The sequence below is a fragment of the Pelophylax lessonae genome, assembly GCF_965119305.1.
Source record: "Pelophylax lessonae genome assembly, chromosome: 6".
In the NCBI taxonomy this organism is placed as follows: domain Eukaryota; kingdom Metazoa; phylum Chordata; class Amphibia; order Anura; family Ranidae; genus Pelophylax; species Pelophylax lessonae.
This window is the reverse complement of record NC_138773.1, coordinates 51214059-51224916: the sequence shown is the minus strand read 5'-3', so window position 1 is coordinate 51224916 and position 10858 is coordinate 51214059. Positions and strand designations below refer to the sequence as shown.

At 42.7% G+C, this 10858-nt stretch overlaps 1 protein-coding gene across 1 annotated transcript in view; it reads right to left on the bottom strand.

The window, feature by feature from the left end:
• Window positions 1–10858, bottom strand: part of LOC309558583 (uncharacterized protein) — a 533559-nt gene that overhangs the window by 521770 nt on the left and 931 nt on the right. The gene's annotated exons all lie outside the window — the stretch shown is intronic.

Below are 10858 nucleotides of genomic sequence, written 5' to 3'. Positions count from 1 at the left end.
TATTTTTAGGATATAAAGATTCCATCTCATGCTAAGGATCAGGGTCAGGCCATACCGCTACAGCAAGGGTCTCCAAACTACAGCCCTCCAGTTGCTCAGGATCTACAATTCCCCTCATACCTAGTCATCAGTGGCGGCTGGTCAATAGGGGGCGCAGGGGCGCCGCCCCCCCATGGCTAGTCACTGTAACATCAGCATTAGAAAAAAAAAGTGTACCTTTAATGGCAGCGGGGCGCCGGACACATTGCGGCTATGGAGAGGGGTGGGGGTTTTGGCATCAGGTGTCAATTTCTTGCAAGCTGATTTGCGGCCATTTAGAGTGTCCTCAGGGCGCAGAGAGATTCGCCCCGAACACTCCCACTCACAATTGCTGTCCTGTGATTGGTCCAGGACCGACGTCTGACGTTGCCAGCTGCACACTGACATTGCCGGCAGATAGAAGAGCACACAGGGCTCCCTCTTCCTCCCTGCAGGGACACGGCAAGCTGTGGGAAGCACGAGGTAAGTGTTTCATTAATCATGTGCTGAGACTGAGGGTGATGATGCCCATCTGTTGAGCACTGACATGCCGATCAGGATCGCTGTGTGATGTTGTGGGGCAGAGCTTTCCTCTCCAAGGGGTGAATGTAGGTTCTCTCAGCAGCCTTAGTTAGAGCTGTGTATTCACTTTGTGCTGGGGATCCCTCTGAAGATCAGCAGCAGGAGCACAGTCTCAGTGTAGCAGCAGCACAGCCAGCCAGGATAGGTTTCCTGTACCACTCATGATCCTTTGTTTGGGATAGAGCAAAAATAATAACCAGTCACATGGCTGCAGGAATAGAAGAGTCCTGGAAGAGTCATTGCAACCAATGTACGCTGAGCTCCATCCCTTCTCTTCTATCCTATGCAGGGGGGTGCAGGGGATGGCATGCATGCAATAATCCTCAACACAGCCATAAATTACTTGACAATTGTACATCTCTGCCTTATCAGTTTTTTTCAGCCCTGAAAACAGATGACTTGTACTGTCATGCACAGTGTTAGTTATTTAATCATGTCCCTGCTACCCCATGTGAAAATCTACCCCTGTGTATAGCAGAGAGAGTTGCTGGGATTTCAACACTGTTAATTAAGGTAGGACAGTTACTAGGCTATGTCCCTGAAACCCCATGTGATCATTCATCCTTGTGCATGGCAGTAGTTTGCTATGATTTCAGCACTCTTGGCTGGACAGTTCCTGGACCATGTCCCCGGAACACCATGTAAACAATTACCCCTGTGTGTGGAGTTGCTGGGATCTCAGCACTCTGGGTTGGCCAGTTCCTGGACCATGTCCCTGGAACACCATGTAAACAATTACCCCTGTGTGTTGAGTTGCTGGGATCTCAGCACTCTGGTTTGGCCAGTTCCTGGACCATGTCCCTGGAACACCATGTAATCAATTACCCCTGTGTGTGGAGTTGCTGGGATCTCACACTCTTGGTTGGACATTTCCTGGACCATGTCCCTGGAACCCCATTTGAACATCCACCTCTCTGCAGGGCAGAGTGAGTTACTGGGATCTCAACACTGTTAAGGTAGGACAGTTCCTACCTTAACAGTGCTTTGGCACTTCCTGGACCATGTCCCTGGAACCCTAGGTGAACATCTACCTCTGTGCATTGCAGTGAGTTGCTGAGATTTTAGTACTGTTAGCTTTGGCACTTCCTGGACCATGTCCCTGGAACCCTAGGTGAACATCTACCTCTGTGCATTGCAATGAGTTGCTGAGATTTCAGTAATGTTAGCTTTGGCACTTCCTGGACCATGTCCCTGGAACCCTAGGTGAACATCTACCTCTGTGCATTGCAGTGAGTTGCTGAGATTTCAGTACTGTTAGCTTTGGCACTTCCTGCACCATGTTCCTGGAACCCTAGGTGAGCATCTACCCCTGTGCAGGACATAGTGAGTTGCTGAGATCTCTGCACTGTTAAGGTAGGATAGTTTCTGGACCATGTCTCTGGAACCTCATGTGAACATCCTGGTACCCCAAGTGAAAATCCACCACTGTGCAGGGCAAAGTAAGTTGCTGCTCTTTTGGATTTCAGCATTGTTAGCTTCGGACAACATCAAAATCTATTTTTTTTAACATTTTAGGCCAATTTGTTTTCTGCTACATATTTTTGTACCTTGATTACTGAAGGCCCCTTTCACATTTGTGTGACCTCAAAGTCACGCAATTTTTTACTGCGTTCTTTGCCGCGAAGCAATGCCTATTACATTTTTCTGTTTGCGCCCCCCCCCCCAAAAAAAAATTTGAGCACCAGCCGCCACTGCTAGTCATGTCTGTGAATGTCAGAGTTTTACAATGCCTCATGGGAAGTGTAGTTCCGCAACAGCTGGAGGGCCATAGTTTGGAGATCCCTGCGCTACAGCATTTAGATTGGTGAGGTCATTTATCCTGGAACTAGCACTGCTTCCAGATGTCAGCCTTCAAAATGGTACAGGGGCCTTGAATTTAACAGGTGAAATCTGTAATAGTGGGCTGACTGTATAAGATGGAACAACAGAGCCAAAAAAAGGGAAAAACAGCAGAAGATAATGGTAAAAAGAGTAAAACTAATAGCTGGAGGGACAGAATAACAGCCTGTGTGCATGAACTTTTATTCTTATTAGAACAGTTGTTTTTGACATACATGTCAACTGGAATGCAAACCAGGTTGGTGCAGCTCAGAAAGAGGTCTACTGCAGGTTAGCAGAAAATCAACTGCAGGCCAGGAGGTCCACTGCAGCTCAGAAGGAGGTCAACTGAAGCTCAGAATGAGGTCCATGCAGTGCAGAAGAAGGTCCACTGCTGGTCAGGAAGAGGTCAACTGCTGGTCAAATAGAGGTTAACTGCAGATATGAAAGAGGTCTACTGCCAGTCAGAAAGAGGTTCACTGTAGGTCACAATTAGGTCAAATGCAAGTCAAATAATCCAGGGAAGGCACTCAGGTAAAAAGTGTGTGTGTGTGGGGGGGGGGGGGGAGTGCTGTATTTTGGCCTAGGCCAACAAGGCCCAGGCCTAGGGCAGAACTTTGCAAGGGGGCAGCAAAATAGCTGCCCCCACCTCCACCTGAGAGTCTATTGGCAACTGTTTGCTAGAGCTGGCTGGCATCTAGCAACCAGTGACGTCACGGTCGTGATTTTGGAGGGTGTCACATCCAATAAACAGGAAGGGGTGGGCAAATTTAAATAGGAGGGGGGGCGCCCAATTTTAGTCTAGCCTAGGGCAGCACAAATCCAAAATACACCACTGTGTGTGTGGGGGGGGGGGGGATAAAAAAGAAAGAGAAGGGAGAAAAACAACAATTTAAAAGAAAACTGAGGGAGAGAAAGAAAATGGGATAAAAATACAAGGAGAGAGCAGTCAGGGAGGGAAGCGAGAGGAAGAAGTCTAAGAAGAGAGATAGAGGAACAAAATGGGATATGGAAGTAGACCATTGGTGTCATACAAGTATGAGACTTAATTTAATGAAATGTTTATTCAATACCTGTTGGTGCTTCTTTGAATTTATAGAGGTAGGAATCATCCTTCCTTCGTAACTGCTGGACCACATGAAATCTACCCACATGAAAGCTACCACAGCTTCTGTAGGAGATACAAGAATCAATCTATTGAAGAATATGAACATATGTGTTAAGTGCACAAACAGAGAAACTATATGTGATGTTTCAGCCCAGGTCTACAGTCTCTGAGCATTGGACACTTTTGGATCTGGTGTCAGATGCCTGGGTCTACTGGGTCTATGGTATTCCATCTTCTGACCCCTTCATCACTGTTGTGACCATCTAGTGACATAAGGGACAGAGAGAAGATGAAACCATGCCATGCAGTGTTTTCAAAGGACGTGATTTAATGCAGACATTCCCAACTAGGATTCCTTCAGTGTATGCTATTGTTTCCATAAGCTGTGGCTGACTGACCTCCAATTTGATGTTGCCTGCATAGTTGCAGGTCCTAGCTACTTGGCAGAGTCAGCTGCATGACACCTGGAAGGGTGGCATTCTGATCACCACTATAAGGAGCATTATTTCCAGTGACCAGCAACGTAAGGGGCATTCTTTCCACTGGCCACCAATGTGTACATTTTTAACAAAGGGTTCCTTAAGACCCGAAAGTTACGGTATTTCAAGTTTCTCTGGTGTAAAAGGATTGAGAAAGGCTGGTTTAGTGTGACACAAATTTTCACCTCCACCAGCATTGGGTTCCTTCTATCATGTGCTGTGATCACACTTCTTACAAGGAGACAAGTGTCTACTGTACAGTGTGTCACAACTGCAGGCCCCACTCAATGTCTAGATTGTAAAATATCTCTACTCAAGGCCACCAGCCCAACATATCCTATTATAATTGAACCATGGATGTTACACTTTGAATTTTTAACTAGAACCATATTAACCCATACAAAGTGACTGATTTAATGGATTTAATAATGTACAGCAGTAATTATGAGTGGTATGTACAGCTTGAGCCCCACACCCGGACATTATGTCTACAAAGATAGCTGACTCATATGATTTTGTACTTAGTAGATTGCCCTACAATTATCCAAATTATTTTCTGACTGTGGACGCCAATGAAACAACAGTGTGTGATTTTGGAATGTGAGTCAGCCAAATATAGTTTTTAATAAATGTCATTTTTTTATGTTCAAAGCAGAAAAACTATTATGTGAACTCTACGGAAAAAAAATAGGTTTTCTAAAAATCTGCTTATTTGTAAATGGTTAGAGCTGAACTCCAGGAATGATCTGTATTGTATACTTACACTGGTCCAGCTTGGCACATCACAGTTATGCATATCGTATATCTGATGGGACGCTGGGGAATCTGACAAATACTGTAGTAGTTGGTGCTACTAAAGTTATGGCTGCCTGTAGGAGCCTCTTAGCTGCCGCCCATGGCCAAACCTTGCAGCCAGCAGGGCCGGCCTTTGGGGTGTGCGAGCTGTGCGGCCGCACGGGGCGCCACGGGCAACAGGGGCGCCGTGCGCCCATCACAGCTCGCAGACTGTGAGTTGCAGACAGCTTACTCACATGATCAGTGGAGTGGAGTCCGAACGAGTAGTAGCAGCAGGCGCTGCCAGGTCCCCCTGCCCTGGGACTGGGTGAAGAGCTAAGGGCATCGGATCGGGATCGGCACCTGAAAAAAAAAATGGCTGCTGCCAGCTCCCGAAAGGCACACTGCGCAGGCGCCGCTGCTCGGGTCCCCGAACACGCTCGGAACACGCTCGGGTATTCTTGAGCAGACGGCCCAGGCGCATGCCCTTGGCGTCTAAGCGTCGGGACTCGGGAGGCGCCTTTTTTAAATGCAAAGCCAGTAGCCACCGTCCACAGAACGGGTAAGTGTCACTGCTGCCTGTGTCGTATTATGTATCCTCTTTTTTCAGACAAATTAGGCTAAATACTTTCTATTTTATTGAAGGGGAGGATATAAGGGACTGTCACTTGTCTTAACAGAAGGGAAAAAAATTTAAATACAATAAAATAATACAATACTTAAAAATAATATTTTTACTACATAATTGCATCGGTAATGGCAGTTACACACATGTATGTAATGTATATGTATGTAATGTATGCATGTAATGTATGTATGTAAGGTATGTAATGTAATGTATGCATGTAATATATGTAATGTATGCATGTAATGTATGTATGTAATGTATACATGTATGTAATGTAATGTATGTATGTAATGTATGCATGTAATGTATGTATGTAATGTATACATGTATGTAATGTAATGTATGCATGTATGTAATGTAATATATGAATGTAATGTATTGTATACATGTATGTATGTATACAAAAAACAAGGGGTTATGTGGAAGCCCTGGTGTGAGGGTCTGTGCCAGACCCTCACACCAGGGCTTCCACATAACCCCTTGTTTTTTGTATCATGACCAGGGATGTTGGTACAATACTATAATTATACAACAAACACCTATCTAAATAAAAAAAATGTATGTATGTATGTAATGTATGTAACCGTTTGTACACTGTAATCATTATTTGCACTTTGGCGCTGCATTATTTATTCATTTTGGCCTGTTTCACATGCACCTCATAAAGTCCCTTGCCTTTTTGAGGAGGATTAATTCGAGTGAATCACCAACCAACCTGAATATTGGATATACTCTGTAATAAAACTTATATATTTATAATCTTACCAGCCAATGCATACAAATGTTGCGGCGGCATATGTAAACTGCGTTAAATCTATACATGGGAGGTATAACAAATTATTTATTACAAATATTTTTTTCCTCTTTGTGTATGTTTAGGTGACCAGGGGTGCGAGGGGTGAAGATGGGCGGGGGGGGGGGCGCCACAGGATTAGCTCGCACAGGGCGCCTGAACACCTAAGGCCGGCCCTGGCAGCCAGACCCAAAAAAAAAAACCTTGTTGAAGGCTCTCCTCTGACTGCTCCCTCCTCCATTTGACATTTCTTAAATAGGTAAGGGGTGGAGTCACCTAATGATGTCATCAGATGACCCCGCCTATTGTGATCTTGGTGACCACTGGACTGATGACGTCACAACTTGGGTCGGGTTGCCCGCTGATTTCATTCTGTGACTCCATCCCTTACCTATTTAAGAAATGTCAGATGGAGAAGCAGGCAGTCGACAGGGAGCCTTTGATGAGACTAGAGTTTTTTGTTTTTCAGGTCCAATGGTGTGGCAGGGGAAATTGTTTTTTTTTACTTTTTAATAAAGGAGTTGTCAAAAACTTGTGTACTCTCTTTTTTCACTGGGTACACTTTTTGGGTAAATGGGTAGGAATGGTGGTGGGGAGGAGGCCCTAGTTCCTATCAACATGGGAAGAAGGTGCTTTTTGGGCCAAAGTCCCCCCCATGTTGAGGGCATGTGGCCTGGTATGGTTCAGGGGGGGCACTCACTTGCCCCCCCTTTCCTGACCTCCCAGGCTGCATGCTCGGATAAGGATCTGGCATGGATTTGGGGGGGGGCACTACGTTTTTTGGGGTGGTATGGATTGGGGGGGGGACCCAACACTGTTTTTTTTTTCTAAACTTTCTATTGCCGGCATTCTTTTGTTTACATTTCAGCTGTCAGTGGGGAAGCCTACTGACAGCTGATGAGTCATCGGTTGTTAGGGACCCGGCAGCTGGCTTCCCGACCCGCTGCCTACCAACCAGCTATTCTTCACACAGGAATCAAATCGGCTGATCATTTTTTGACCGATCCAAGGTCAAATTGTTCCGAAAATTTGGAATTTGTTAGAAAAAGAATAAACAAAACTATTTTTTTTTTCTGAGTTTATTTAAAAAAAAATGCAAAACAAATAATACATATTCAAATAGACAATATATTACAATCCAGGTATTATAATCGGTACAAATCAGGTATTATATTGGGGTTCATTTACTAAAGGCAAATAAACAGTTGCACTCTGAGAGCAGTTTCTCCTGAGCTTTGTAAATAAGCAGAAGCTCTGCTGACTTCTACCATCCAATCAGGTGCAAGCAAAAATGCTGTTTTTTTTTTTTTTTTTCTTCTTGCACGTGATTGGGTATTCTTTGAAAAGTGAAGCTTTACCTCATTTACTAAGCTCTGGAGCAACTGCAAACCACGCGTGGTGGACTACAAAACACCTCCTTCCCAAAACAGTACTCTCTTGGTGCTTGGTACTCAAATTGTGCACTCACCAGACCTTTAATCCTCCAAATGCATTTTGGCCATCATTAACCACTTTAAGACCGGAAGGATTTGCCTCCTTAATGACCAAGCCCTAATTTGCGCTTCGGCTCTGCGTTATTTTAACGGACAATTGTGCGGTCGTGCAACGCTGTACCCAAATAAAATTGATTTCCTTTTTTTTTCCCACAAATATAGCTTTCTTTTGGTGGTATTTTATCACCTGTGCGATTTTTATTTTTTGCGCTATAAACAAAAAAAGAGCGACAATTTTGAAACAAAAACAATATTTTTCACATTCTGCTATAGGACATTCTCCAAAAAAAAAAAAAATGTAAAAAACAAAATGTTTTAATATTTTAGGCCAATTTGTTTTCTGCTACATATTTTTGCCAAAAAAAAATTAGCAATAAGCGTATTTTGATTGGTTTGCGCAAAAGTTATCACGTCTACAAACTACTGGAAAGATTTATGTCATTTTAATTATTTTTTTTACTACTAATGGCGGCGATCTGCGATTTTTAGCGGGACTGTGACACTGCGGACAGATCGGGCCCCTAACTACTGACATTTTTTACACTTTTGGGGGTACCAGTGACATTACTACAGTAATCAGTGCTAAACGTGGGTACAAACGCGACCTAACGGACGTTTCAAACGTCCTAAAAATTCCAGCATTCAAAGGGACTTTTAACAACGTCCCGTGTACATGGAGCCTAACTATATTGAATGCTGACATTTGTATCTTTTGTGTGAGTTTGCACTTCCATCTACGCGATGGCTTTCCGTGCCCCCTTCCCCGGCACGACCCTTACGCAATGCTTTCTGGGCTCCACTGTCCCATCCGCATGGCGGCCATCGCCAGGTGGAGAGGACGGGGCCAGGAAACATATCTTAAAAATATCATATCACATTGGGGACTTTTCCTAGTTTGCTGTGGCTGTCTCTTTTCTCACTTATGGAAAATTGTCCTGCTGCTGGCCAATTTCTATCAAATGCTGGAGACCGCAGATAATACAGCACTGTAAAACTGGACAGCAGGAGGATATTATTAATAAGAAACAAATCAGCTAAAATGAACTTGAGGAAAAGAGTGCAGACGGGACAGTTTTAAATTACAAGGCAAGAGACAAAAAAACACAGGCTGTTGTTTTACAACAACAATTTGGGGAATTCCAAAATGGTTTGTGCCTTACATTTTATTTTTACTATAGGGATAGGGAGTACAGAGTAAGTGATATTATGTAAGATGGTTTAGGTGCACATTGTTCAGGACAAAAGGAAGCTCGAAGAGAAAATGGCCACTAACAACTAACCGTTTAACTATATAACAACCAACAACTAATTATGTAACTAGGTAACAACTAACTATCAAACTATGGGGTCAATTCATTAACAGTGAAATAACAGCTAATAAAATGCGGTAAAATAACTCTTTTGCGGTAATTCAGTTCGTAAAGTGCATTTCATTAAGAAATTTGCGTTAAATAACGAATGCAAATTTTTGGAGATTGTGCGATAATTACCGCATTTTTTTATGCGGTAATTTATGGCATTGAGCTGGTTGCTAAGAAACAGGCCAGGAAACTTTAACCTTTTGATCGCCCCTGATGTTAACCCCTTCCCTGTCAGTGTCATTATTACAGTAACAATGTATATTTTTAGCACTGATTACTGTAGTAATGTTACTGTTCCCCCCAAAAGTGTCAAAAATGTCAGTTAGGGGTCCGATCTGTCACAGTCTCACTAAAAATCGCTGCCATTACTAGTAAAAAAATAAAAAAATGACCTAAATCTTTCCTCTAGTTTGTAGAGGCGATAACTTTTGCGCAAACCAATCAATATACACTTATTGGAGTTTTTTTTACCAAACATATGTAGAAGAATACATATTGGCCTAAAATTATGAAAAAATTTGATTTTTAATTTTTTTTTTTATTCGGAATGTTATATAGCAGAAAATAAAAAATATTGTTTTGAAAACGTCATCTGTGACGAAACGGCGTAAGGTCACGGCGTGCTGACATCATTTCCTGGAGCGTCCGACGATAGCGGATGTGCGCAGCTGTCTGGCCGGCGGCTGGTTACAACGATTCTCTGTTCCTTTTTGCATGTGAGTGTAATACCTTTTGTTTTAATAAAATTGTACGTTTTTACACTATGGCGGCTTTTTCCTCCCTATGTTTTTGATGCACTGAGGCCTGCGATCTTTGAGCATCCGTGGGGATTTCTACATCTATCCATCCTCAGGACACTTTAGTCAAGTCTAAGTTTGCAGCCTGATATATTGTGTCCTGCATCTGTGGGGATTCCATCACCCATCTAACCTCAGGACATTCTATGCAATTTACAGTTTGCAGTCTGGTAAGGGGCATATATATTGATGTTGGTGAACCTGCTTGCCTGGTGGATTGCTTTTAAGTCTGATACTTCATGAATGATGTGAATTCAGTCTGGTAAGGGACTGACTTATCGGTGGTGGATTCCTTTGGTGTATTGCATACCACTTCCTTTTCTTTGGTAAGGAGTATCTATAAGTGCTCTTTCTGGACTGGCCTATTTCTTCATCCACATCTCTGCTCATTCAATTTTTAGTTCTGGTAAGCAGCATTAATGTTGGTGGTGGATTCACTGTTTTTCACATTTCTCCTATATCATTTTTCTGATTTTTCACATTTGTTTTGAGCCCACTGGTGACTTTTTAATCATAATATATTATCACCATATATGTTTGTGGGATTTTACGCTATGGCGTTCCTTTTTTCTTTTTTATGATCCCACGTCATTTCTGAGAGGTCAATATGGACATCTTCTAACAAATCATCAAGATTTCTGAATTTAATCACTGCTTCAGATATATTGTGTTCCGGTAAGCACATTACCAAGGGGAGTCGGGATTGACATCATTGCTCTCACATATCTTTACCAATTTAATTTATGGACTAATATGGACATTCTGTTGGTTTATTAGTTTAATTAATTGTAATATTTTTTGATTCACTTATCACTAGGTGTATTGGGCATTCAATTAGTCCTCTAATATTGAGCGTGACTTGTATATTTATATTCTTGTCAGGGTGTGGTTACACTTGAAGTTGCTGCTATTTCACATTTCCATTAGCGTGGTTATTTTTTCTATTCTGTATCTTATTAAGGAGGTAAAACCTTCCGGTCCAGAAATGGTTAAAATGAAAGGGTGTT